Below are 13,315 nucleotides of genomic sequence, written 5' to 3' on the forward strand. Positions count from 1 at the left end.
TGCAATTAGTGCTTGGCATAAATGTTAAGCTTTTCTGAATATTTGCCGTAATCAACAATCTGAATGCACAATGGATTGAATAAAAGGTCAAGACTTTTGCACCTTCACTATTTGCCGACTGACCTGCACTTTCTAGCAAAATGTAAATCACTGACTTCAAGCTGTGAGTAAGCATTTTATTGATCCTATGTCATTTTTTCATCTAATGATGAAATATTCTGCATTGTATCTAACCTCAATGTGTGATTTAAAGTGCAAAAGTACATTTTACCTTCAACTACTTCCTACAGGGATTTCCCTTCAGATAATAACATTTCTTACTCAACAGGCATATATTGTAAAACAGAATAATACTGTTGTTGGAAGTGTAACTTTTACTCCAACAAATAACATTTTAGAATAAACTGTTGCGTTACTTGGTATATTTTTTAAAGTAGCATACATCAGGAATGAGTCATGCATTTTGAAGATGACAACACTGTGTGGAGGTCACAAAAGATCATGCTATTGTGTTTACTGTTAACATGGCATTAGCTCTAGAACTTGCTTTGCTAGTTCATACTGGTATATAAATAAGGGTAAGAGGAGCAGATGTGTAAAAAAGATTTCTTTAATATAGCTTAACATTTTTAATTTGTTGCTGAAGTACAGAACACTGCACAATATATGCAGCATAGTTTCAGAAGATGGCTTCTGTGAAAAATAAATATGTGAACTCATAAAATGACAGACAAAGGCAATCCTCATTTCACATTCACAAATTCTTCCAAGAATAGAGGTTAACATTTAATGACTTCCTGTTCATTACAATGTTTCAAATGGAAATACTGTCCTTGCCTCGCTCTTAAGTTTGGATAATTGCCAGCTTTGTTGGTCTGACTGTGTGATTTTGAAAACTCTAGACCTAGTGTGCTGTTTTATACATTTATATTGAAAGGTATTGCATACTGTGTCATTATTCCTTTATGTAGTAAAAAACAATACTGTAGAAGAGAAAAGGTTATGTTTTTTCCCTGTCTATGCTCTTGCTTATATATCTTGCTGAATCTAGTAACATTCTGCAGGTGTAATCCCTTAATAAATTGTACTGATGATAAATACCTTTAAGAGGTCATCTCAGGAGAAAATGAACTGAACGCAGTAAGAGCATATTTTGATTTATTGCCACAGTCTTTGCTTATTTATAGCTGCCAGAATAATTTACAGTTACTCAAACAGCACCAAATCATGCTGTTAAAATTAAAGCATGTATTGTTTCCACTCAGTGAATGTTAACACACATGTTTATTACTTCAGTGTAACACAACACAATACTTCAGTGTAACACAACCTACGGGAGCCTTTTCTTTGACTGATTAAAACATACATGACTTGAAGGCAAAAGTAACATTTCACTTGCCCTTACCAATATATTTTAGTCTTGTTTCATCAGCTATAAGCATATTGTCTGATTATCAATATGTAGAAGATACTGGCTAAGATGGCTTCTTTTGTCAGGAAAATTATACTTCAAGGGTGAGTGACTGTGCGTAATTAAGACCCAAAAGGAGAAACAGAGTACTTACTAATCAAGTCATTTGTCAGCAAACTGCTCCCACCATAGTACTGTTGATTAAAATCACAGGACTACAAACTGTGCAACTGTTACAAATGCCGTAGTAATAAACTAGGTACAGATTTTGACAAATGCCTTTCATTCTAAATATTCCCTTGGCAGCTTATTGTATCACATTATAGAAATCCATGAGTTTTCAGAAAAATTCAGAATGCATACATTTTGTGCGTTAAGTGAATTTGTATTGAAAGAGACATCATAAAATATTTCAGTACCTTTGTTTAAAATTAAAATATGTGAAAGTGTTGGCCCAGTCTCTTCAGAATGCTTCCATTATATATACCAACCTTGATTAAAAATTCATAGAGCTATAAATCTTTCAAATACTGGGAATAATACAAAGGAATGTGTTTCCTAGTTCAGTTAAGGAAGTTTATTATACAATCAGTCCATCTTCTTACTCTACAGAAGATATAAAAAGGGATCTGAAATGAAATACTCTCTTCAAGAAACTGCAGATCTGTTTCTTACTCATGGTCTGTTCCAACCTATGTAAACCAAGCACAACTTCTATGACTGAGATTTAGAAATACAGTCTGTACTATATGTGATGCCCCTGCACTGGCCCAGTAATCAAGGAGTCTCAATCCTCACCACTAACACCAGTGAGGGGCGTGCACATTGGGAGGATGATAAGTACACACACAGTAAAGTACAATTTCCCTTAAGAGCACAAAGAGATCACAGTCAGTCTGGGGCTGGTTTCTCCCTCTCTTCCTAGATCCCCAGTAAGACTCCCCACTGGCACAGCTATAGGGTTAAGATCTCAGCCGAGTGGTCAAGCCAAAACCTGCAGCACCCTCTCTGTCCAACCAGTGCTTCATGTCCCTGCACAAGTAGCTGACACAAACACACACTTTAAGATTTGATTTATATACAAACACACATCACTCTTGGGGAAGGCTGGCACATGTTTACTAGCTATGCTTCCTTCTGCCCAGACTATACGGTAGTAACACTTGCCACCAACCACTACTTATCAGCTACCATAAGGCTCTTACAAAGAGTGACCAATTCTACTGTGCAATGTTACTGTTATCCAAACGGTAAGTGTGAGCAGAACTTTTAAGGCTATTCTGGACTGACCTGTACAGTATCACCAAATACACATGCAAGCACTCTAAGAGCTTAAATATATCTATACAAAACCAGCCACAATTAAAAGGTTTAAATATATTTAATAATAAATAATAAAAGCACAAGACAATACTCATTAACTCAACACAGTGACAACAGATTTCAGAATCACAGTTAATATGTTAAAACAACGTTGCAGGACACTCTCACATCAATACAGAAAACATGTAAAATAATCTTACTATATTCCTCTCTATCTCTAAGAGAAATCACTGCAATCTAAGTCTTACTAAGTCTTACTTACAGAGTAAGCAAATACAGATGAGAAGTACTGAAGAGAGGATACTTCCAGGTCCAAAACAAGATAGAAAATGCACAGCCTCTCTCTCTGAAATAGTTCTTAAGTTCCTAACAACATTTATGCTGGGTCATCTAAGATTACATCATTCTTGTCAACTCTGCTTTTAGTTCCAGACCAACAGGAACTTAAAATATAACACCTCAGTGTCAAGAATACTTATCTCTTAGAAGCTTACATTTATCTCTTAGAGGCTTCCCTGGAACTGGAAATCGTAAAACTTTTAAACACCTGTACATTTGAAACCTGCAATTACCTCTGTTTCCAGACAATAAGAAAGCCTACAATCTAGACATTATGTCTGCTTTGAGCTGAAACAGAGATAACAGAGTTGTAAACAATTTCCACTTATTTTCTTATAGTTTGTAAGTTAACTCTATATATTCCAGCCTTAACCATCAATACATACATTTGCATAGACATGTAGTTTATACACATTTCTACTCTTTTCCAGCAGGGTGCACTATGGTTACAATCTCGAAGCTCAGTACAGAACATATAGTTTTCTTACATTTCTAAGGCAAGCATACAAATCATATTGCTATTCACAAATGACATAGAATTATTTACAAAATTCTAGCTGGCTGGGCTGGCAGCCTTCACACTGTATATCAGCAATGTGCTGGAAATCCAGCAAAAAGGTCAACTGTTTGTTCAAAGAAAACTCAACAGTATTACTTTAGATGCAGTCACTTAATGTGCACCAAAAAGCTAGTTGGTGCACCTTGCTAATGTAAATCATCTACATAGCATACATGATCTTGGTGTGACAATTCAGAAACAGATTTGCTGAATTAAACCTCTACTGAATGAAATTTCTGTAAATCATTGAGACACGAGTCTTATCAGGAAAGCCTACTTTGTTCTTATAGTATAGTGTTGCAATTGTGTACATTAGTTAACTGTCAAAAACACATAGTGATGCACATATACACAAACACTTTTACTCACACAGACACACACACACACACACACACACACACACACACACACACACACACACACACACACACACACAGACACACACACACACACACACACGCATACACACACACATTTGTGTGTCATTATATCTTCTTTGCAGTCCTAACACAGTGTGAGTGTCAATGTGCTGAGGTATATGGACAGGCTGTAGTAACATCAGTATGGTTCAGTACATGCCCCTAATGTGAATGGATGCTAAAGCACTAATGAGATGCACACAGATACTCATATGAAGGAAGGAACACAACGTGGTTCATTAGTTTTAAAACAGTATTGCTCATTCCTGAATACTAGCCAGTCATAGTGATCTACACTGTATACTGATGTCCTTTGCATGGTACCTGCTAAAAGCTCTGCACAAATACGTTAACTCTGAGACACATACTTCATGATCCCATTCCCTCAACATGTTGTGCACATTTGATCTATGATGTGAGCTGTAGTACAGTGTTGTACTCCTGTGCATTGATGTGCAATGATCCTGATCATTAATGAGAAACCCAGTAGTTATGATCATCACACAAATGAGCACCGATTATATATTTTTTTCAGGGGTGGACAAAGTGCTACTCAGGTTAGATACAGATAGCTTTACCCCCAGATCCTCTACAACTTATATTTACCAGCTCCAGAGCTGACGCATCTTAGACTAAGGAAAAAAATCTTTTCACTATCACTCTACTCACAATGTTTTCTACGGAAGTACCTGTACTCGAGACAGAGTTGTACAGTAGTTATAAGCCCTAACATAATTGATCAAGAATCCTTAACCACCAAGGAAATATTTAAAATGCAACCAATCTTAGATATGTTTTTTACAACTCTAACTCTCTATTACTTATGTATAATAAAGAGAACAGACTTTGAAAAGGATACAGAAAGTAGTTTAATTGAAATAAAATGAATATACCCACTGTTTCTCTGACACAAAGTTATCCCTAATCCAATGCTGAGGTGTTCAGTCCACAAATATGAGCATTTCTGGCACGATGCAGACACCTCATGACATGGCCTACAGTGGCACTCCTATTTTCTCACTGAAGTGGATAAAACTGCAATGCAGCCAAATATTGTTCATCCATATAGCTGGATATTGAAAACGTGCACTGGGAAGGAACTTTGTAGATGATGAGGAGAGACTGAAGATAAAATCATTAGACCATTACAAAGGCTGATATTTAATGGGTGAGGTATAATCTGTAAAGTCTAAGGAGGCAAGAAATTGACATATAGAGGTAATACATTATGTTGCATCATTGATGCAATGTGCACACAGGCTGATCAGAAATATATGAATGTAGTCTGGGTCTGAGATACACATGATCACATGAGCTTCATCTATTAGTAGACATTGAGTTCCACATTTCTGAGCCAAGCATAGAAAGGGCTTTATCACTTCATTAGACTGGAAATATTGGTGATACTGTGGTAATAGCACCACTCCTTAGAGACTTTAAAAAGCAAGATGAGTTAAGGACCAACTTATTAAACCAGAGAGTATAACAGGAAATGAAGCTCCAGTTACAGAATGAGGGCACCACTGAAATGTAGATATATCTGTTGTCTGTACTCTCAACAAGGCAAGAAAAGAAAAGAAAAAAAAATAGAGGATCTTCCTCTGACTAAAAAGAAAACCAATTTGGCAAGTTTTATTTAGAATGACTAGGAGCTATACAATATTTGACTGAAGGCTTCAAGAAATAGGCAGAAGAATATATTGCAGTTATGGGATAATTAATTGTTGGCAACTGCTTCCTTAACTTTGAGTAATGCATAAAGGTTTGATTAGCAGCTTTTAGCTGAAACAAGACTTTATAATTAATTTAATGTGGAAGCCAAAACAAAGGAAACGTGTGTTAAATCCACAGACACTTAAAGATGAGAAAGACGTGAATCTCTAACATACCAAAATTACAAGAATTAAATAACTTAAAGGAGGGGAACTAGCTTTGTGACTATGCCAAACAATACAGACTGGGTTTTTGTTATTTTTATTTATTTATTTGTTTTTTTACAACAAAATCCCTTGAAGTGAGCCACCATTATTTGTATGGATGACCAAGGAAGCCTATCTGAGCTAACTTTAACTATATCAGAAGCCCACTGTAAGGAATTACTTCATGCAATAGACATAAACATAAATAGATAAAAAAGTATTGATGAATAATGAAAAACTGGTAGGGACCCAGGATTAAACCATCGGGAATAGAGGCTCACAACTAAACCATGGGGTATAGGAAGAGGATGTACACTTACTAGAACAGCAAAAAAATGAGTTGGCTTCAATGGACCTGAGCAAGTATGTCTCTGAAATATTAAAATAACCAGGAATGTGGATTATCAACACAGGGTTTCTTCCTAATCTAAGTAAGTAGTGGGAGTGCTTTGCCATGTCAAATGCCCTTTTAAGTCATAAAAGTGAGCTCAAATGAGCCAGTCATTGTCCATGTTGGCAAACAAGGTGTCAGTAACAGACAAAATGGCAGTTAAATCCCTTAGTCCTTAGGCTGCTTCCAAAACCCTTGGCTGGCCAGGAAAATGGGGTTCAGCTATTCGTCTGTGAGGCAAATCACATTTTATTTTCAACAACTCTCCCTTCATGAATCTTGAATGGGACAAGACAAGATTGAGATGGCTATTGACCTCACCACTATTGCTGAAGGGAACCTTTGTCTCCACAGTTTTAAGGGGATGCAGGTTTCATGGAAATTACTACAGTCATCCTCTTCTATTTTCTTGATGAAGTTGTGTTTTCCTAGATGTGTGCAGTGCATGGTTGTGAGTGGCAGGGAGTATTCTAGCATACGGAGTAACACATCAATAGCTATGGCTATGGCTGAACAGTATGAATCTTTTTCTGTTGTTTGACAGGGGAGACTTGCTGAAAACTGTCCACTCCTTATGTTTTAACTTATACAGACCTTTGAGTTATTTGGTAACCCACTGATTTGGTGAGGGTTTTAGGAGTTTGAATAGTTTAGGGAAGCATTTTTTGTAAGTTCAGTCTAGTATTGGTGAGGGAGATAATTGAGGGGTTTTGTTCAGTGGAGGATGTTAAACAATTACTAGGAAGAATATGTTTCAGTTTTTAAAATGAACATAATTACAAAGCTGTATTAACACCCCTGTACATTGCACCTATATGCTAACTCCCAGTGGAAAGAGCCCAATTACCAAAGATCAAAGTCTACTGGCCAACATGCAAACTTTCAACCACACTGAGGCAATATCAGACTGACTTATATGGACAAAGGAGAGAACAAGCTGCTCTGATTACAAATTGTGGCATTGGAAATAATAGAGCACTTCAAAAAAAAAAAAAAAAAACAGGATTGTAATGGTTATGTTATGCCAAGAGAACAGGTAACCAATCCTGAAAATAGCCAGTAGAGCCTAAGAGGCTCCTAACATCTCTGTGTACCCTCACTCAATGAAAAATATCAAGAGAACTTGGGTCTAACAGCCAAGGCCAGAAGAGGGAGGAATGACATGGCTGCCCACAGATTGTGTGCACCTCTAAAAACCCTAAACTACAAAAAAAAAATTGTTAGTCAGTTGGTGGGACCATTTTCAGCATGGTCAATGCCAGAGACAGTGAATAAAATATTGAAGCAGTAATGTATGTCGAGGTAGGTACCTTTACATTTTGGAAACATAATAATGTACAGAGACAGGGTACAATACAGTGATGCAGTGCAAAATATGCAGAAAACCAAAGTATTTTTGTTTTGAAACAAGTGGGGTTACAAGCCAACTATAGTATTACAAACCTTATGATATATTCACATATATGCAATGCGGGTTAATCTGCCTAGAATAAAAATAAGAAAGTGCAGCGACTAAGAATGTTAAAAAGGAGAATGTCAGTAGATAGTGTCAGTAGATAGGGTCAAAGTGAAGGAAGAAGGAGAGAGATAAAAGGAAGGGTATTAAGAGAAGAGGAAGACAGGTGTGGGCTGAACTCTGAACTTTCATGTATGTGTGAAACAAAGGCAGTTTGAGTGTACGCAGGTATTGAAAAGAAGCTGAGTTACTTCATTTGTATTGCTATATGAAGTGCAGAAGACTGTTCTTAGTAAACATTGCACATCTGTACTGTGATCAAGGGGTAGAATTACCTGTGCCCTAATGGAACTGAAATTGTTTACCAGTAGGTTAGATATGAAAGTTTTACTGCATCACTTACCAATGCTAATTTATGTAGTGAGCTAAAGTTTAATCTGCTGGTGTCTGTCTTCCCCTCTCTACTGCACAACTGCAATACTGTATTGTTCACACATTCGCTATTATCCCATGTCATCAATTGTATTCTTGTTTCACTTGCATACTTAAAATCTAACACCTGTATAACTAGTATTATCTATTTTATTGGATCACCTATTCTGTAATGTAGTGTTCGGTATCATCGCTGCTTGATTTCTGTATTTTGATTCTGTAGCTTTATCTTGTTTGTTTTTGAAGCTTTTCTCCCCGGACCTCTACTGAAAATGGGCTCAACCTGGCCCAGTAGACTTTCTGGTAAACAAATGCAAATAAATAAATAATAAAGAAAATTATAAATGAAGTTTGCGTTTAGCAGACCAATTTGTACGGTGGCTCCTGTCGTACATTTTGAGAGTTAGGAAGTTAGGACTGGTTTGAACTAGGAAAGTGGTAATAACATATGAGGAAGTGAGGTAGCTTGATTAGGTATGGAGTGGGGGATTATATAAGGCTGAAGAGGAAGACATAGGATCTCTTTTAGTTGAGATGGCAAGACATCTGCTACTTTGACCTATGCCCTAGCAATCAAAAAAATAAACAGCTCAGGTAGCTTTAGGCATCCTCCAGGTATGTAAGCAGGGCTCTTGGGTGGCAGGTTAGGTATCTTTAATTTCCTTGTCATCATATGGGCTGAGAGAATTCGCAAGTTGAGATAGTGCACCTTATCCCCTTGGCCTTACATCCATGCTGTGGATGACTGCACATGGCATGTGGGAGGTCCTTTGGCTGACAATACTTAGTGTTTTTTTCCCCCTGAGGCCCTTGCAGTTATTAGCATGCTTGATATGCTGGCTGGTAAAAGTGCAGAGTTTCTATTCAACTTAGCACAGTGTTGAAATTCCCTATCTGATGCAGCACATCCCAGCATCAGTTTACAGTATCAGTTTCAGTTCTCTCAGAAGATAATTAACAGCAGGTGTTAATCTGTTATTTTTATCAATATTTACCTCTTTGATTTTCTATTACCTGATGGTGGTTTCACTGGTGTGGGGTTTAGGTGGTGGTCATGTGGCAGAATGCTGCTGCAGCTGTTGGTGGGTCGCTGGTGAGATGAATGTTTTATGGTCAGTTAGTTTTGTTTAAAACAGTGCACCTGTTATTCCCCCCCCCCCATGATAGTCCTGCTTGTGCGAACTTTAACAGTTGATACTTGAATGCAGGTAAATGCTATGCCTCAACTGGCAGTGTGAGGGCTTCCAGCTTCCATTTTACTACTGGTACCTTTTGGGAGTGTGATGCATTCTCCTGTACAAGCTGTGAGCTATGATATGTTTAAAAAAACCTGCTTGCTATACAGGACTGGCTGTACAAGCATCGGGCCATTTTCTAGTCAATGAGTAGCAGTGGCAGCTTGTGGTAATGGCTGCTGGGCTGCAGTCCCCATGAAAACAAAATTGTTAGTCTACTTTTTTAAAATTCTAGCATTGTTTATTGTTTTCTTTCCTGGCTTGCATGCTACTGTAAATGCATGGAGTTCTAAACACTTCTAAGAGTTTGTAAAAAAAAAAAATAAGGAAACAGAAATCAGCTAACTCTACAAGCTGGAGTGCTTTAGAAACAGGAAATAATGCTGCTCCAAACCACCACACAGATGACTTAAAACACAAATAATGGAAAATATGAAAACCACTGTCCGTGGTAAAGAAAAAAGCACTCACTTTAATGGTTCCACACTATTAAAACATAAAATAAATTAACATGCAAAATTCACAGACTAAGCACTTTCACCTGCTAAAATATTAAGGCATCATCAGAGTCAGTGAAAACATCTTTAAGCTCTATTTAAATAACACCAGATCTTAAAGTCAATCATTACATAATTTCCTGCCATGTTAAATTATGTAATATGACGAATAACATCTCTAATTAGTAAATAGTAAACATGTTAAAACAGTTAAAAGTTAAAAATAAGATATCTGGAATGCAACTTTAACCTGTTGTTAAAATGGTAAATGAAACAAATCTTTGCGAAAGGTAGATCATAAGCACTTTGACCCAGATAAAACATATCCATCAGGCATAAACTTCAAATAAAAAAAAAATTCAAACATCTTTTGTTCTCCTTTTTAGAACACACAACAGAGATGTATTGTCATTAATGCCTGGCTTTTCTTTGGCATTTAATCTAAGTTGCCATTCTAACTTTTTGTTTAAAAGTTATAATTCAGGGTCACCCCCTCTCATTCCTACTTTTGTTTTGTCTAACACAAAAAATATAAATTTTTATACTCATTGCATTTTCTAGTGTGCATATATAAAGCATTGGTCTCTTTTCTTTTTCTTATATCCTTATTGTGCCTCAGAATTCTGTCATGTAACTTCCTGATGGTCTTACCTATGTAGAACACAGGGCATGACACACATAGCAATATATTTTGTATTGCAGTTGCAACGTCCAGGACACTGCAGTGTCCTGTTGTATGTTTCAATAGTCACACAAGGACTATCCTTAATAAATCTACAATTACTGCATGCCCTGCATTTGCTCATCCTAGAAATGTATGTCTTTTTAAACTTTTCATTGTCACGTTCAAGTATTTCCTTGATATTTCTGCCCCTGCTGTATACAACTTTAGGTTTTGCACCTAATTTGTTTTTCAGTTCAGCGTTAACCACGCTGTCCCATATCCTACATAAACATTTTGCCAAATCTGGTGCTAAATGATTGTACTGCAAGACCATAACATCATTCTTAGGTATTTCTACATTCACCATCATTATAATACTTATCCCACCTCTTAAAATGGGGGTACATCTCGTAGAACAATTTTTTTATAACTTCTTTGTAACTAATGTCAGAAGCTTAATTGTATAGCCCCTTTCTTTGAACATTCCAATCAAAAAATATACATCGCACGTAAAAATTCGTCATCATTGTTGACCAACTTGGAGAGTCTGACCATTTGGCCTTTAATGATACTCCGTCTTTGATGAAAAGTTTGGCAACTATGATATTCTAGGAGTGTGTTTGTATAAGTTCTTTTCCTAAAAATGCTGGAAGAGAGTTCTCTACTTAAACTGTTTTTACCCCCAAAAATATCTAAGAAATCAATATTTTTGCTGTTGGTCTTATATGTAAATCTTAAAAAATCAGTTGTTGTGTTCAAATAATTTATAAATTCTAACAGCACTTCAGAACCCCCTGCCCACAGAATAAGGATATCATCCAATAATCTATGATAAGATAACATTTTGTTCATGTAAACTGAGGTGAAAATCAGGGCGCTTGATTAATAATAGGCTCTCTAGGCTGCTATATGAAGCAGTTTTTTTTGGCAAGTAAATTAGGAGTACAGTCATTAAAAATGACTGACATTTGAATTTTAGACATTATAGTCTTCAGAAAATGCATGTTAATGCAAAGCCTGTTATTTTACAAACTTTTAAAGCATAATAGGGCAATAGCATTCCTTAGTTTTGATCTTCTGTCCTCCACTATTTTTTTAGCTTTCTCCTAACTGTTTGCATGACACTGCTGTTATTTGTTCAAGTTAAGCAGTCATTATTCCAGTGTTACAGAATTAGTGTGTATGTGTGTGAAGCCAGCTGGCATACATTAATGTGGCTATTTTTTAATAAAATCAGACATATGAAATGGACGCAGTAAATAAAGTGGCTCTGACTGATGTTTCTCTGGGTTTGTCTGTGGTGAAATTACTTTGTTATGGGGAATTGCAATGTATCTAAAAGTAGCAAGCTGACTATAGTTTTTTTTTTTTACTTTTCAGCACAAATATCAGCAATTGTCCACAATAAATGGTTGTATGTGGTGGTCTGGGCAGGATTTGTGTGACAGTAACTGATTACTGAAAAAGCAAGTAGAATAGCTGTTTCACAGTGCTTGGTTCTTTGGTTGAGTTTTACACTGTGATTCCTTCTGTGTGGTGTCTGCATGTACAATCTGTCTGTATGTAGTATTTATCCAGGTGCTTTAAAATGTATAATGCATGCCTGAGGCTATCTGTGCTTTTACTTTCTATCCATCTATCACTAAAGGTAGACTCAGAATGTAACTATCTTATTTGGAGAGTGAGGATGCTACCTGCATCCCAGATATGATATATTGAAAGAGTTTGTCACCTCAGTTTATTTGGACCTGCTCTTTTGTTAGAGTTGAACTTTAAGCTTTAGGGGAAACTTAGTTGTCCTTTTCTTCTTTATCATTTTTGTTTACACCATCACTGGATTAAAAGGTTGCTAAAAATCTAAGATTCACTTCTGAGCATCTAGAATTATATGATGTCTGAGACCTTAGTGCTCCAGGACCCTGACATAATTCAGTTACTTCCTCCAAAGTTATTACAATAGAGTCTTGGCCAGTCAAGATGTGTTAAAAGGATGGAAGAGAAAGAAATAAGTAATCTAGTTGGATGGTGTGGGTGGTGTGGAGCCAGGTTGGGAGGAAGGACAGGGGAGAGGAACTGGGGCATTGCAGAAGAGACCAATGTGCAACGGAGGACCATAGACACCTTTGCCTGTGGGCTGTATTTCCCCAAGGCTGGCATTTTGATTGCAATCAGACATCTGAGGTATATACAGTCAATAAAATGTCCATAAAGAGTGGATGCTGAAGCAGTATATTGTATAAAAGTGAATTATCCTATCAGTTGTTTGATACAGGCAATGTTTAAGGTAACTGGCCTGCCATAATACTGCCTTATTCCTCTCCAAATAACTCATTCAGTGCTTCCTGCACCCCCCCCCCTTCCTCGGATTTGAAGTCACCAGCCTCCACTGCTGAGTAAGTGCACACTACAACTCTCAACTGTCCTTGTTTTTCAGGGACACCCTTGATTTTCAGGGGTATCATTGACTCAATTGTTAGTGCTGCTTAATCCCTCCTATGCTGCTGATTTTTTTTTTTTTTTTTTGTGTAAAGGTGGTGATTTTCAATTTGTAATAATGTCAGTAATTAGAGTTACATACCTCATTCACTTTGGACATGATATATCAATTCCTGTTTAATGTTTAAGTTTTCTGGGGGGTTTTAATGGTATATAATTTTGGCAGGATGACTG

Source organism: Protopterus annectens, chromosome 5.part0 (assembly GCF_019279795.1).
Source record: "Protopterus annectens isolate FY-2018-M chromosome 5.part0, PAN1.0, whole genome shotgun sequence".
NCBI lineage: Eukaryota > Metazoa > Chordata > Ceratodontiformes > Protopteridae > Protopterus > Protopterus annectens.